The sequence below is a fragment of the Pinus tabuliformis genome, chromosome 2_2 (assembly GCF_031772625.1).
Source record: "Pinus tabuliformis cultivar Carrire ecotype Pingquan chromosome 2_2, CPIR1, whole genome shotgun sequence".
NCBI lineage: Eukaryota > Viridiplantae > Streptophyta > Pinopsida > Pinales > Pinaceae > Pinus > Pinus tabuliformis.
In genome coordinates this window covers 799515330-799531661 of record NC_142300.1, presented here as the reverse complement: position 1 = coordinate 799531661, position 16332 = coordinate 799515330, and the positions used below count along the sequence as shown (strand labels likewise).

Sequence of the window (16332 nt, the reverse complement as noted above, 5' to 3'; positions counted from 1 at the left end):
TTGGTAATCAAGTTGTGTTTTCGCGTTTTCATGAACGATGGCCTTGGGTAGTTTGTAGGGTGTCCGATTTTCATCATCTCTCCATCCCCACTCGGTAGCGCATGAGCGGTAATGTTGGCCATGGTCGTCCTGGGAGGCATATGTGAACAATTCCCCTTCTGCTCTCTAAGTTCTTGGAGCTATATGGGTTGTTGTGGTTTGGCTCCTTGGCTCATCCTGGTCCCCATCGTTCCCCTCTAGAAGATACCGTGACAGGTTTTCTTTCCATGTGAAAGGTGGGTTGGTAATCAAGTTGCTTTGTCGGGTTTTCCCGAACGATGGCCTTGGGTCATTTGTAGGGCGGCCGATTTTCATCTTCTCTCCATCCCCACTCGATAGCACATGAGCGGTAATGTGGGCCATGCTTATCCCCGTCCCTCTTTCCCATCCCAACGATAAGAATGTTGAAAGTTTTCTTGGTGCTCCTTTGAGCCTTCGTTGTTGCCCCAGATGGAAGCCCCAAAACTCCGTCATGCCTATGTCGCTATCATGCCCCTCGGTTGTTGCGAATAGAGAATTTTGATTGGGCTGGGTAGCCATTTGTGGCTCCATTGAAATTGGCTCCCCGTTATATTGTTCACCTCCTCCCTATTTGGTGCGGAGGGTTTCGCTATTCGTGTGAAAGGTGGGTTGGTAATTGAGTTGGTTTTTCGGGTTTGCCTCAAGAATGGCCTTGGGTCATTTGTAGGGTGGCTGATTTTCATCTTTTCTCCATACCCACTCGGTAGCGCATGAGTGGTAATGTTGGCCATGCTTGTCCTGGGAGGCATATGTGAACAATTCCCCTTCCGCTCCAAGTTTTTGGAGTTGTATGGGTTGTTGTGGTGTTGCTCCTTGTGATGGCTAGCCTCTTCATTGTTTGGCTATTTATGGTGCCAGTGTCTTGTGCTTGTACTCTTTCCGTGTTGGCATTTTCAGTTGAGATGCATACATTTAAGAGGGACGTGGAAGGGTTTTGGTTGTAAACCACCTACCCCTCCCTCTTGCATGCTTTTTCCGTTGAGCGATGTGAGGCGTTGTTCTCCTTATTGTAAAGTAAAGGGTTGGCATTCCTTTCAAAGTGCACATTGTTCATGGTTGCGTTGGCTTTGAGGTTTTGATAGATGTGTTGGCCCATATGTTTGATCGAGGGGTCAGCTTTTCCATTGCGTCTTGCATGCGTGGCATGATTTTGCGGTTGGAAATGTTAATTCACAAAGTTTATGGGCATTTGTTGTTTCAATTGTGTATGCGCTCCTGGTCGAATGGGGAGGAGGCTTGCTATGTAGATGGTGGGGACTATCTGGAAGAAGGATTTCGAGGTGGAATGCTTCAACCTCCCTCCTTTGCATGGAGGTGGACGTAGGGGAAAAGTATTCATCGTCCAGTCTGTAAAGCTGTGGGAAATCTCCTAGGTTGCTTGTACATAGGGTGAGGGGGGTGCGAAGTTGCCCAATCCCTCCTCCTGTTGGATATGTTCTTGTATTGTGTAGCGAGCCTCTTGATTTGCATTTATTTCCTTCCTTTTCCTTCACATCGTGGTTGCCACAGGCAGTCAAGTGATCGAGGTCCACTATTGCTGCTGTCTGGGTGGACTCCTAGGTGGCCTCGGTGTGTGGCGTGGAGGGTCGGGGGGCACATTTCTAAGAGAGGTTATGGGCTCGGTTGATCTTGTTGTTTTGTTTCCTTCCGTTTCCTTTGCATTGAGGCTACCGCGTGTGATCATGCGATCGAGGTCCATCATTGCTGCTGTCCGGGTGGACTCCTAGGTGGCCTCTCTGCGGGGAGGGGAGGGTTGGGGGCACTTGTTATTTCAATTGTGTATGCGCTCATGGTCCAATGGGGAGGAGGCTTGCTACATCGATGGTGGGGGCTATTTGGAAGAAGGATTTTGAGGTGGAATGCTTCGACCTCCCTCCTTTGCGTGGAGGTGGCCGTAGGGGAAAATTACTCATCATCTAGTCAGTAAAGCTGTGGGAAATCTCCTAGGTTGCCTGTACGTAGGGTGCATGGGGTGCGGAGCCACCCGATCCCTCCTCATGTTTGTATATGTTCTTGTATTGTGTAGAAAGCCTCTTGATTTTCATTTATTTCCTTCCTTTTCCTTCGCATTGTGGTTGTCACAGGTGGTCAAGTGATCGAGGTCCACTATTGCTACTATCTGGGTAGACTCCTAGGTGGCCTCGGTGCATGGCGTGGAGGGTCGGGGGGGAAATTTCTAAGAGAGGTTGTGGGATCAGTTGGCCTTGTTGTTTTGTTTCCTTCCATTTCCTTTGCCTTGAGGCTGCCGCAAGTGATCATGCAATCGAGGTCCATCGTTGCTGCTGTCTGGGTGGACTCCTAGGTGGCCTCTCTGCGGGGAGGGGAGGGTTGGTGGGCACTTGTTGTTTCAATTGTGTATGCGCTCGTGGTCCAACGGGGAGGAGGATTGCTACATTGATGGTGGGGGCTATATGGAAGAAGGATTTCGAGGTGGAATGCTTCGACCTCCCTCCTTTGTGTGGAGGTGGCCATAGGGGAAAATTATTCATCGTCCGGTCGGTAAAGCTGTGGGAAATCTCCTAGGTTGCTCGTACGTAGGGTGCGTGGGGTGCGGAGCTGTCCGATCCCTCCTACTGTTTGGATATGTGTTCTTGTATTGTGTAGCGAGCCTCTTGATTTGCATTTATTTCCTTCCCCTTTGCCTTCGCATCGTGGTTTCCACATGCGGTCAAGTGATCGAGGTCCACCGTTGTTGTTGTTCGGGTGGACTCCTAAGTGGCCTCGGTGTGTGGCGTGGTGGTTCGGGGGGCATTTCTAAGAGAGGTTGTGGGCTCGGTTGGTCTTGTTTTATTTTCTTCCATTTCCTCTGCATTGAGGCTGTCGCAGGTGATCATGTGATCGAGGTCCATCGTTTCTGCTGTCCGGGTGGACTCCTAGGTGGTCCCTGTGTAGGGAAGGGTGGGTTGGGGGACATTTCTAAGGGAGGTTTCGGGCTTGGTTTGTCTTGTATGATTTCCTTCTCTTGCCTTTGTGTCGAGGTTGTTGCACTGCTATCCGGGTGGAATCCTAGGTGGCCCCTGTGCAGGGAAGGGTGGGTTGGGGGACATTTCTAAGGGAGGTTGCAGGCTTGGTTTGTCTTGTATGATTTCCTTCCCTTGCCTTTGTGTCGAGGTTGCCGCAGGCAATCATCCGATCAAGGTCCATTGTTGCTGCTGTCCGGGTGGACTCCTAGGTGGCATCAGTGTGGGCGCGGGGAGGTATGTATGGCCTCTCTATGATAGGATTTTTGGGGTCGGTCATCCTCTTTTTATTTTCCTTCCTTTCCCTTCGTATCAAGGCTGCCGCAGGCGGTCAGGAGATCGAGGTCCATCATTGCTGTTGTCCGGGTGGATTCCTAGGTGGCCTCGGTGCGAGGTGGGGAGGGTTGTGGCTCATTTATAATATAGAGGTTGTGTGGTTTGTCGTCCTCGATTTGTTTGTTTTGCATAGAGGCTATCGCAGGTGATCGGGTGATCAAGGTCCACCGCTGCTGTTGTCTGGGTGGACTCCTAGGTGGCCTCGGTGCGGGGCGTGGAGGCCTTTGGAGGAATTTCTAAGGGAGTGGGTGAGTGATCGCTCATTTTCTTGTTTTTTGGGCCATGGATGCAAACTCTGGAGTGGCCTTGGTGCGTTGTGGCTTGGTAAGTCTGCCCTTTTGTTTGCCATGTCCTTGGCATGTTGCGTGTGCTTCCTTCTTGGGATGCAAGAGGTGCAAGGCATAAATGTTTTACAAGATATTTTGACATCTCTTTGGCTTGATGGGTGTTCAGGTTGGCTATTTGTAAGAGAGCGCCTGGAATGCCCTTTGAAGTGGGAGGGTGCTACCTGGTTGATCCTGCCAGTAGTCATATCCTTGTCTCAAATATTAAGCCATGCATGTCTAAGTATGAACTAATTCAGACTGTGAAATTGTGGATGTCTCATTAAATAAATTATAGTTTTTTTGATGGTAGCATACTACTCGGATAACCGTAGTAATTCTAGAGATAATACGTGCACCAAGTCCCGAATCTTTGGAAGGGATGCATTTTTTAGATAAAAGGCCGGCGCGGGCTTGCCTGTTTCTCCGGTGAATCATGATAACTCGACGGATCGCACAGCCCTTGTGCTGGCGATGCTTCATTTAAATTTCTGCCCTATCAAGTTTCGATGGTAGGATAGAGGCCTACCATGGTGGTGACGGGTGACAGAGAATTAGGGTTCGATTCCAGAGAGGGAGCCTGAGAAATGGCTACCACATCCAAGGAAGGCAGTAGGCGTGCAAATTACCCAATCTTGACATGGGGAGGTAGTGACAATAAATAACAATATTGGGCTCATCAAGTCTAGTAATTGGAATGAGTACAATATAAATCCCTTAACAAGGATCCATTGTAGGGAAAGTCTGGTGCCAGCAGCCGCGGTAATTCCAGCTCCAATAGTGTATATTTAAGTTGTTGCAGTTAAAAAGTTCGTAGTTGAATTTTGGGTCGTAAAGGTCGGTCCGCCTACTCGGTGTGCACCTTCCCTTCCGTCCCTTTTGTTGGCGGCGTGCTCCTGGCCTTAATTGGCTGGGTTGCAGTTTCGGCGCTGTTACTTTGAAAAAATTATAGTGCACAAAGCAAGCTTATGCTCTAAATACATTAGCATGGAATAACGTGATAGGAGTTTGGTCCTATTGTGTTGGCCTTCGGGACCAGAGTAATGATTAATAGGGACTGTCGAGGGCATTCGTATTTCATTGTCAGAGGTGAAATTCTTGGATTTATGAAAGATGGACCACTGCGAAAGCATTTTCCAAGGATGTTTTCATTAATCAAGAACGAAAGTTGGGGGCTCAAAGACAATCAGATACTGCCCTAGTCTCAACCATAAACGATGCCAACCAGGGATAGGCGGATGTTGCTCTAAGGACTCCACAAGCACCTTCTGAGAAATCAGAGTGTTTGGGTTGCGGGGGGATTATGGTCGCAAGGCTGAAACTTAAAGGAATTGACGGAAGGACACCACCAAGAGTGTAGCGTGCGACTTAATTTTACTCAACACAGGGAAGCTTACCAGGTCCAGACATAGTAAGGATTGATAGATTGAGAGCTCTTTCTTGATTCTATGGGTGGTGGTGCGTGGTCGTTCTTAGTTGGTGGAGCAATTTGTCTAGTTAATTCGGATAATGAACGAGACCTCAGCCTACTAACTAGCTACGCGGAGGTTCCCCTTCACGACTAGATTCTTAGAGGGACTATAGTCGTTTAGGCCATGGAAGTTTGAGGCAATAACAGGTCTGTAATGCCCTTAGATGTTCTGGTCCGCACGCATGGTACACTGATGCAGCCAACGAGTTTTTATTCTTGGTTTGAGAGGATCGGGAAATATTCTCAAATTTCATCGTGATGGGGATAGACCATTGCAATTATTGGTCTTCAACAAGGAATTCCTAGTAAGCGCGTGTCATCAACTCGTGTTGACTACGTCCCTGCCCTTTGTACACACCGCCCGTTGCTCCTACTGATTGAATGATCCGGTGAAGTGTTCGGATTGCGTCTACGATGGTGGTTCACCACCATCGACGTCGTGAGAAGTTCATTGAACCTTATGATTTAGAGGAAGGAGAAGTCGTAACAAGGTCACCGTAGGTGAACCTGTGGTAGGATCATTGATAGCAGGGGTTTTCTTTTTTGGTTCGGGCTGGTTGGCTTTAGATTGCAATGTGGGACTTTGTGGTGCGTCTCTAGGGGAGCGGGTTTGGTGTTTGGCGGGAACATTGTTGGTTTCTTGTCTCGAGGTAACGCTTGTTTTTTCATGTGTGCTTACAAGCCATGCTTGTGCTTGTCCCACCCATCCTTTGTTTTTCTTCCCCCGAATGTGTTTCTGCAGGGGGTTCGAAAGCTTGTTTCTTGGGAGCCCTTCCGACGATCTGTTCGGCTGGGCATGGTTGCTGCAGAGTTTAGGTGCTTGGTAAATACGATGGATAAATTTGGAATCATTTGTAGCAGCGGTGCTCGGTCTTTTGTTCGTTAGAAGGCATGGGCCAAGGGTGTAGGCTTCCATTGTCAGTTCTCTCGAAAAGGCGGCCGTAGTTGATGTGTTGCTTGGGTGAGAATTTTCGCTGGTGGTTGGGTTAGTAGTGCATGAGCGGTAATGTTGGCCATGATCATCCTGGGAGGCACATGTGAACAATTCCCCTTTCGCTCTCCAAGTTCTTGGAGCTGTATGGGCTATTGTGGTGTGGCTCCCTGGCTTGTCTTGGTCCCCTCGTGCCCCTCCAGATCATACCAGTGAGGTTTTCTTTCCGTGTGAAAGGTGGGTTGGTAATCGAGTTGTTTTTTCAGCTTTGCTTGAAGGATGGCCTTAGGTCGTTTGTAGGGTGGCCGATTTTCATCTTCTCTCCATCCCCACTCGGTAGCACATGACCGGTAATGTTGGCCATGCTCGTCCTTGGAGGCATATGTGAACAATTCCCCTTCCACTCTCCAAGTTCCTTGAAATGTATGGGTTGTTGTGGTGTGGCTCCTTGGCTCGTCCTGGTCCCCTCGTGCCCCTCCAGATGATACTAGCGATAGGATTTCTTTCCATGTGAAAGGTGGGTTGGAAATTGAGTTGTGTTTTCACGTTTGCTTGAACGATCACCTTGGGTCATTTTTAGGGCGGCCGATTTTCATCTTCTCTCCATCCCCACTTGGTAGCGCATGAGCGGTAATGTTGGCCATGCTCATCTTGGGAGGCATATGTGAACAATTCCCCTTCCGCTCTCCAAGTTCTTGGAGATGTATGAGCTGTTGTGGTGTGGCTCCCTGGCTCATCCTGGTCCCCTCGTTCCCCTCCAAATGATACCAGCGATAGGTTTTCTTTCCATGTGAAAGGTGGGTTGGTAATCAAGTTGTGTTTTTGCATTTGCCTAAATGATGGCCTTGGGTTGTTTGTAGGGCGGCTGATTTTCATCTTCTCTCCATCCCCACTCGGTAACGCATGAGCGGTAATGTTGCCCACGCTCATCCTGGGAGGCATATGTGAACAATTCCACTTCCGCTCTCCAAGTTCTTGGGGCTGTATGGGCTATTGTGGTGTGGATCCTTGGCTCGTCCTAGTCCCCCTCATGCACCTCCAGATGACACTAGCGACAGGTTTTCTTTCCGTGTGAAAGGTGGGTTGGTAATCGAGTTGTGTTTTCACGTTTGCCTGAATGATGGCCTTGGTTCGTTTGTAGGGTGGCCGATTTTCATATTCTCTCCATCCCCACTCGGTAGTGCATGAGCGATAATGTTTCCCATGCTTATCCTGGGAGGCATATGTCGACAATTGCTCTCTAAGTTCTTGGAGCTGTAGGGGTTGTTGTGGTTTGGCTCCCTGGCTTGTCTTGGTCCCCTTGTTCCCCTCCAGATGATACCAGTGACAGGTTTTCTTTCCGTGTGAAAGGTGGGTTGGTAATCGAGTTGTGTTTTCACCTTTTCTTGAATGATGGCCTTGGTTCGTTTGTAGGGTGTCTGATTTTCATCATCTCTCCATCCCCACTCGGTAGCGCATGAGCGGTAATGTTGGCCATGCTCGTCCCGGGAGGCATATGGGAACAATTCCCCTTCTACTCTCTAAGTTGTTGGAGTTGTATGGGCTGTTGTGGTGTGGCTCCTTGGCTCATCCTGGTCTCCCTCGTGCCCCTCTAGAAGATACGAGTGACAGGTTTTCTTTCCGTGTGAAAGGTGGGTTGGTAATCGAGTTGCTTTGTCGGATTTTCCCGAATGATGGCCTTGGGTCATTTGTAGGGTGGCCAATTTTCGTCTTCTCTCCATCCCCACTCGGTAGCACATGAGTGGTAATGTGGGCCATGCTCATCCCTGTCCCTCTTTCCCATCCCAACGATAAGAATGTTTAAAATTTTCTTGGCACTCCTTTGAGCCTTCATTGTTGCAGTCCCAGATGGAAGCCCCAAAACTCCGTTGTGCCTATGTCACTAGTGTGCCCCTCGGTTGTTACGAATAGAGAATTTTGATTGGGCTGGGCAGCCATTTGTGGCTCCACTGAAATTGGCTCCTCGTTATATTGTTCACATCCTCCCTATTTGGTGTGGAGGGTTTTTCTTTTCTTGTGAAAGGTGGGTTGGTAATTGAGTTGGTTTTTTAGGATTGCCTCAAGAATGGCCTTGGGTCATTTGTAGGGTGGCTAATTTTCATCTTCTCTCCATACCTACTCAGTAGCACATGAGTGGTAATGTTGGCCATGCTTGTCCCGGGAGGCTTATGTGAACAATTCCCCTTCTGCTCCAAATTTTGGGAGTTATATGGGTTGTTGTGGTGTGGCTCCTTGTGATGGCTAGCCTCTTCATTGTTTGGCTATTTATGGTGCTGGTGTCTTGTGCTTGTACTCTTTCCATGTTGGCATTGTCAGTTGAGATGCATACATTTAAGAGGGGCGTGGAAGGGTTTTAGTTGTAAACCACCTACCCCTCCCTCTTACTTGCTTTTTCCGTTGGGCGATGTGAGGTGTTGTTATCCTTATTGTAAAGTCAAGGGTTGGCATTCCTTTCAAAGTGCACATCATTCGTGGTTACGTTGGATTTGAGGTTTTGATAGATGTCTTGGCCCATATGTTTGATCGAGGGGTCAGCTTTTCCCTTGCATCTTGCGTGCGTGGAAGGATTTTGCGGTTGGAAATGTTAAGTCACAACGTTTAATGGCATTTGTTGTTTCAATTGTGTATGCACTCCTAGTCCAATGGGAAGAGGCTTGCTATGTCGATGGTGGGGGCAATCTGGAAGAAGGATTTTGAGGTGGAATGCTTCAACCTCCCTCCTTTGCGTGGAGGTGGCCGTAGGGGAAAAGTATTCATTGTCCAGTCGATAAAGCTGTTGGAAATCTCCTAGGTTACCTGTATGTAGGGTACGGGGGGTGCAGAGCTGCCGATCCCTCCTCCTGTTTGGATATGTTCTTGTATTGTGTAGCGAGCCTATTTATTTGCATTTATTTCCTTCCTTTGCCTTCATATCGTGGTTGTCGCAGGTGGTCAAGTGATCGAGGTCCAGCGTTGCTGCTGTCCGGGTGGACTCCTAGGTGGCCTCGGTGCGTGGCGTGGAGGGTCGGGGGGCACATTTCTAAGAGAGGTTGTGGGCTCGGTTGGTCTTGTTGTTTTGTTTCCTTCCGTTTCCTTTGCATTGAGGTTGTCGCAGGTGATCATGTGATCGAGGTCCATCGTTGCTGCTTTCTGGGTGGACTCCTAGGTGGCCTCTTTGCGAGGAGGGGAGGGTTGGGGGGCACTTGTTGTTTCAATTATGTATGCGCTCATTGTCCAACAGGGAGGAGGCTTGCTACATCGATTATGGGGGCTATCTGGAAGAAGTATTTCAAGGTGCAATACTTCGACCTCCCTCCTTTGCGTGGAGGTGGCTGTAGGGGAAAATTATTCATCGTCCAGTCTGTAAAGCTGTGGGAAGTCTCCTAGGTTGCTTGTACATACGGTGTGTGGGGTGTGAAGTTGCCCGATCCCTCCTCCTGTTTGGATATGTGTTCTTTTATTGTGTAGAGAGCCTCTTGATTTGCATTTATTTCCTTCCCCTTTGCCTTTGCATCGTGGTTGCCGCAGGCGGTCAATTGATCGAGGTCCACCGTTGCTGCTGTCCATGTGGACTCCTAGGTGGCCTCAATGCGTGGCATGGAGAGTCGGGGGGCATTTCTAAGAGAGGTTGTGGGTTTGGTTGGTCTTGTTTTATTTCCTTTTGTTTCCTCTGCATTGAGGCTACCGTAGGCAATCATGCGATCGAGGTCAATCGTTGTTGCTATCTGGGTGGACTCCTTGGTAGCCCCTATGTGGGGAGGGGAGGGTTGGGGGGCACTTTTTGTTTCAATTGTGTATGCGCTCATGGTCCAACGAGGAGGAGGCTTGCTACATAGATGGTGGGGGCTATCTGGAAGAAGTATTTTGAGGTGGAACGCTTCGACGAAAAGGAGGTGGCCGTAGGGGAAAATTATTCATCGTCTAGTCAGTAAAGCTGTGGGAAATCTCCTAGGTTGCCTGTACATAGAGTGCGTGGGGTGCGAAGCTGCCTGATCCCTCCTCCTGTTTGGATATGTTCTTGTATTGTATAGCGAGCCTCTTGATTTGCATTTATTTCCTTCCTTTGCCTTCACATCGTGGTTGTCCCAGGCGGTCAAGTGATCGAGGTCCACCGTTGCTACTGTCTGGGTGGACTCCTAGGTGGCCTTGGTGCATGGCGTGGAGGGTCGGGGGGCACAATTCTAAGAGATCTTGTGGGCTCAGTTGGTATTGTTGTTTTGTTTCCTTCTGTTTCCTTTGCATTGAGGCTGTTGTCTAGTCAATTTAACGTCTTAAATTTCTCTACATTAATTATCAATCCGGGTATCGTAAACTGAAGAAGTGTGGTGCACCATATGTGCTTAGTTAACCTTTTTCTTACTTCGTTGTTTAATAGATTTTATTTTGTTTTGGGGTTTTGTTTTTGCTGGTTTCCTAAAGTGTCTAATGCAAATGGAAATCCTATTCTAAGGTCTTAATAATACTTTTAAAGGACAAGTATGGATAGAGATTTAAAGAGAAGGCCTAAGGCCTAAGTCCCTAATGGTAACTTCCAAAACTTTAGCACTTCAAAAGATCTCAAAACATGTTATTGGTGGAATTAGTACTTGAAGAAAAGTGTAAATATGCAGCTACTTCAATCAAAATGGAATGCAAAAACCAATCAATGAGATAGTGACTATCAAACCCAGTATCCTTGCTGCTGTATGAAAAAGAAAGTAAAAAATGAACTTAAAGCAACTCAAAGATTGAAAGCAAAGCAACTAATTCATCACACTACTTCAACCCTTCTGATCCTTTACCCTTCAGCTCAATCTATCTTATGGGAAGCAATCATGAACAAGTTAAGCAATATGATATCTAAATTGCAAGAAATTAAATTGCATAAAGGAAACTAATCACACTACTTCAACTCTTCTAATCCTTTACCCTTCAGCTCAATCTACCTTATGGGAAGCAATCATGAACAAGTTAAGCAATATGATATCTAAATTGCAAGAAATTAAATTGCATAAAGGAAACTAATCACACTACTTCAACTCTTCTGATCCTTTACCCTTCAACTCAATCTAACTTATGGGAAGCAATCATGAACAAGTTGAGTAATACGATATCTAAATTGCAGGAAAGTAAATGAGAAAAACAAAACTGATTGAAATAACAATGCTGGAATTAGAACTCAAAAAAAAAAATCAGCAGAAGGACAAGATGATTCCGTCATGTCATTAGTCATTAAAAAGCTATGTGCATTACTAACCTACAATCAACCGGTTGAACACACTTGCATGAATTAAAATTGCATGAATGAAAAATCTAATCTATCAAACTTGAAAGCAATTAAATGACATAATGAAATCAAAGAAAAATTACAAAATGAAATCTACTCTACCTTACATTCTAATATGCTCCATGACATCTACTTCACATCTCCTTCCATGTTGAGAACATCAAAGCTTTATTCAAATTCTTCAAAATTACAAAGTACAACAAAGCTCTCCAAAGCTTTCAAAAGCCATCAAGGAAGAACTACATCTCCAAGCTAAGAACTCACAAGCTAAAAGACTAACAAGCTAAGCTCTAATCTAAAAAGGACTAACAAATGAAGGAGAGAGATCTCCTATTTATACAAAAAGATGAGAGCCATCTCATTAATGAGAATCCATGAATCTCTCCCTCTACCTCTAGAGTCCTAATCAAAATAGGATCTGATAAGACACATGTCTTCTTAGAGTTACATTGCAATTAGGAGATGTGACACATATCCTCATGATCCCATGATTCTTTCCACTCAAATTCGAATTTGGCCTTAGAGTGCCACATAAGGGTCTTCTAGAAGCCTCCTTTCAACCTACACATGTCAACAATATCAATCCATTTGTTAGGTATAAGCATATGCACATTATTTTCTAATGTTTAACCACAAATTCACTTAGAAGGCTTAGAAATAATAAAGATTGGAAAAACATAAAGGTGGCCCAATGATAATGAAAGTGGGATGAATGTGGTGACATAGTAGTGAAATGGAGGTAAAATGGAGGTGATATAATGGACATAATAGTGAAAGTGTAATGGAAATGAATGACATTTTCAAGACTCAACAGCTGCCACAGGCAGTCATGCAATCAAGGTCCATTGTTGCTGTTGTCCGGGTGGACTCCTAGGCAGCCTCTCTGCGGGGAGGGGAGGGTTGGGGGACACTTGTTGTTTCAATTGTGTATGCGCTTGTGGTCCAATGGGGAGGAGGCTTGCTATATCGATGGTGGGGGCTATTTGGAAGAAGGATTTCGAGGTGGAATGCTTCGACCTCCCTCCTTTGCGTGGAGGTGGCCGTAGGGGAAAATTATTCATCGTCCAGTCGGTAAAGCTATGGAAAATCTCCTAGGTTACCTGTACGTAGGGTGCTTGGGGTGTGGAGCTGCCTGATCCTTCCTCCTATTTGGATATGTGTTCTTGTATTGTGTAGTGAGCTTCTTGATTTGCATTTATTTTCTTCCCCTTTGCCTTCGCATCGTGGTTGCCGCAGGCGGTCAAGTGATCGGGGTCCACCTTGCTGCTGTCCGGGTGGACTCCTAAGTGGACTTGGTGCATGGCGTGGAGGGTCAGGGGGCATTTCTAAGAGAAGTTGTGGGCTCAGTTGGTCTTGTTTTATTTCCTTCCGTTTCCTCTGCATTGACGGTGCCGCATGCGATCATGCGATCGAGGTCCATCGTTGCTGCTGTCCGAGTGGACTCCTAGGTGGCCCCTGTGCGGGGAGGGGTGGGTTGGGGGGCATTCCTAAGGGAGGTTGCGGGATCGGTTTGTTTTGTATGATTTACTTACCTTTCCTTTGTGTCGAGGCTGCTGAAGGAGATCATCTGATCGAGGTCCAATTTTTTTTTTGTCCGGGTGGACTCCTAGGCGACATCGGTGCGGGTGCAGGGAGGTTTGTATGGCCTCTCTATGATAGGATTTGTGCATTCGGTCGTCCTCTTTTTATTTTCCTTCCTTTTCCTTCGCATCGAGGCTGCCGTAGGTGGTAAAGAGATCGAGGTCCATCGTTGCTGCTGTCCGGGTGGATTCCTAGGTGGCCTCGGTGTGGGGCGGGGAGGGTTGTGGCTCATTTATAATATAGAGGTTACGTGGTTGGTCATCCTCCATTTGTTTCCTTTGCATTGAGGCTACCGCATGTGATCGGATGATTGCAGTCCACTGCTGCTGTTGTTTGGTTGGACTCTTAGGTGGCCTCGGTGTGGGGCGTGGAGGCCTTTGGAGGCATTTCTAAGGGAGTGGGTGAGTGATCGCTCGTTTTCTTATTGGTTGGGCTCTGGATGCAAACTCCCAAGTGGCCTTGGTGCTTTGTGGCTTGGCAGGTCTGCCCATTTGTTCGCCATGTCCTTGGCATGTTGCGTGTGCTTCCTTCTTGGGATGCAAGAGGTGCAAGGCATAAAATTTTTACATGATATTTTGACATCTCTTTGGCTTGATGGGTGTTCAGGCTGGCTCTCGGTAAGAGAGCGCTTGGAATGCCCTTTGAAGTGGGAGGGTGCTACCTGGTTGATCCTACCAGTAGTCATATGCTTGTCTCAAAGATTAAGCCATGCATGTCTAAGTATGAACTAATTCAGACTGTGAAACTGCGGATGGCTCATTAAATCAATTATAGTTTTTCTGATGGTACCATACTACTTGGATAACCATAGTAATTCTAGAGCTAATACATGCACCAAGTCTCGACTCTTTGGAAGGGATGCATTTTTTAATAAAAGGCTGGCGTGGGCTTGCTTGCTTCTCTGATGAATCATGATAACTCGACGGATCGCACAGCCCTTGTGCTGGCGATGCTTCATTCAAATTTCTGCCCTATCAACTTTCAATGGTAGGATAGAGGCCTACCATGGTGGTGATGGGTGACGGAGAATTAGGAGAGGGAGCCTGAGAAACAACTACCACATCCAAGGAAGGTAGCAGGCGTGCAAATTACCCAATCCTGACATGGGGAGGTAGTGACAATAAATAACAATACTAGGCTCATCGAGTGACTGGTAATTGGAATGAGTACAATCTAAATCCCTTAACGAGGATCCATTGGAGGGAAACTCATGTTCCAGCAGCCGCAGTAATTCCAGCTCCAATAGCGTATATTTAAGTTGTTGCAGTTAAAAATCTCGTAGTTGGATCTTGGGTCGTAAAGGTCGGTCTTCCTACTCAGTGTGCACCTGCCCTTCCATCCCTTTTGTCGGCAGCGTGCTCCTGCCCTTAATTGGCTGGGTCGCAGTTTCGACGCTGTTACTTTGAAAAAATTAGAGTGCTCAAAGCAAGCTTATGCTTTGAATACATTATCATGGAATAACGTGATAAGAGTCTGGTCCTATTGTGTTGGCCTTCGGGACCGGAGTAATGATTAATAGGGACTGTCGGGGGCATTCGTATTTCATTTTCAGAGGTGAAATTCTTGGATTTATGAAAGACAGACCACTACGAAAGCATTTTCCAAGGATGTTTTCATTAATAAGAACAAAAGTTGGGGGCTCGAAGACGATCAGATACCGTCCTAGTCTCAACCATAAATGATGCTGACCAGGGATCGGTGGATGTTGCTCTAAGGACTCCGCCAACACCTTCTGAGAAATCAAAGTGCTTGGGTTCAGGGGGGAGTATGGTCACAAGGCTGAAACTTAAAGGAATTGACAGAAGGGCACCACCAGGAGTGGAGCCTGCGGCTTAATTTGACTCAACACGAGGAAACTTACCAGGTCTAGACATAGTAAGGATTGACAGAATGAGATCTCTTTCTTGATTCTATGGGTCGTGGTGCATGGTTGTTCTTAGTTGGTGGAGCGATTTGTCTGGTTAATTCTGATAACAAACGAGACCTCAACCTACTAACTAGCTATGCGGAGGTTCCCCTTCGCGGCCAACTTCTTAGAGGGACTATGGCCGTTTAGGCCATGGAAGTTTGAGGATATAACAGGTTTGTGATGCCATTAGATGTTCTCGGCCGCACGCATGCTACACTGATAAAGCCAACGCGTTTTTATTCCTGGTTCGAGAGGATCAAGAAATATTCTCAAATTTCATCATGATGGGGATAGACCATTGCAAATATTGGTCTTCAATGAGGAATTCCTAGTAAGCGCGTGCCATCAACTCATGTTGACTATGTCCCTACCCTTTGTACACACCGCCCGTCACTCCTACCGATTGAATGATCTGGTGAAGTGTTCGGATTGCATCGACGATGGTGGTTCACCTCCATTAACTTCATGAGAAGTTCATTGAACCTTATCATTTAGAGGAAGGAGAAGTCGTAACAAGGTTACCGTAGGTGAAACTACGGTAGGATCATTGATAACAGGGGTTTTCTTTTTTGCTTCGGGCTGGTTGGGTTTCGATTGCAATGTAGGACTTTGTGGTGCGTCTCTAGGGGAGCGGGTTTGGTGTTTGGAAGGAACATTGTTGGTTGCTTTTCTCGAGGTAACGCTTGTTTTTTCGTGTGTGATTGCAACCCATGCTTGTGCTTGTCCCACCCATCCTTTGTTTTTCTTCCCCCCAATATGTTTCTGCAGGGGGCTCGAAAGCTTGTTTCTTGGGAGCCCTTTCGACGTTCTGTTCGGCCGGCCATGGTTGCTGCAGAGTTGAGGTGCTTGATAAATATGATGGATAAATTCAGACTCATCCGTAGTGGCGATGCTCAGTATTTTGTTCGTTGGAAGGCATGGGCCAAGGGTGCGGGCTTCCATAGTTGGTTCTCTCGAAAAGGCGGCGGTAGTTGATGTGTTGCTTGGGTGAGTTTTTCGCTGGTGGTTGGGTCAACAGAGTGGTTGCGCGCGTGCTTGGTAGCTCAAGCCTTCCCTGAGGAGAGATTTTTGGGGTGTGGTGAGTATGGGATGGATGAAGAGTGGTTCAACCGGTTGGGCTAGCCACCCTAGTCCCTCCCGACCATTCCTAGACATGTCGTCGCAGAAGGGTTGGGTGTCCAGGTAATGAAAAACCCATCCCTCGATCTGAGCTCCATCGAGATCGCAATTTTCCCCGCCGACGGGCATGAGGGTGCCAATCTTATCTCGTGCCTTTGCCGTTGAGGGAATTCCTCGTCCTCTCTTGAGCCAGTCCCCTTCTAAGGGAAAAAGAAGTAGCGGGTTGTGTCTTTGTTCCTCCCTTTGGATTGTGTGTTTTTTGTGGGAGTTGTGTCATTTCTTTGTTTCGTGGTGTGCGATTTGCGAATGTCCCTCTCTCTAGTGGCCTTGCACCATCGATGTATTTGTGGCCCACGACTTTCTCCAGCGTTGAGTGTTGGCTCATGACAACTCCTCT

At 47.2% G+C, this 16332-nt stretch overlaps 1 non-coding gene and 1 pseudogene across 1 annotated transcript; both read left to right on the top strand.

Moving 5' to 3' along the window:
- Nucleotides 1-3861: 3861 nt before the first annotated feature.
- LOC149195149 (18S ribosomal RNA) lies at nt 3862-5674 on the top strand. The gene has a single exon (XR_016255465.1). It is a non-coding gene; the product is annotated as an 18S ribosomal RNA (ribosomal RNA).
- Nucleotides 5675-13565: 7891 nt separating this feature from the next.
- On the top strand, nt 13566-15366 carry LOC149195148 (18S ribosomal RNA; annotated as a pseudogene).
- The last annotated feature ends 966 nt before the right edge of the window (nt 15367-16332 follow it).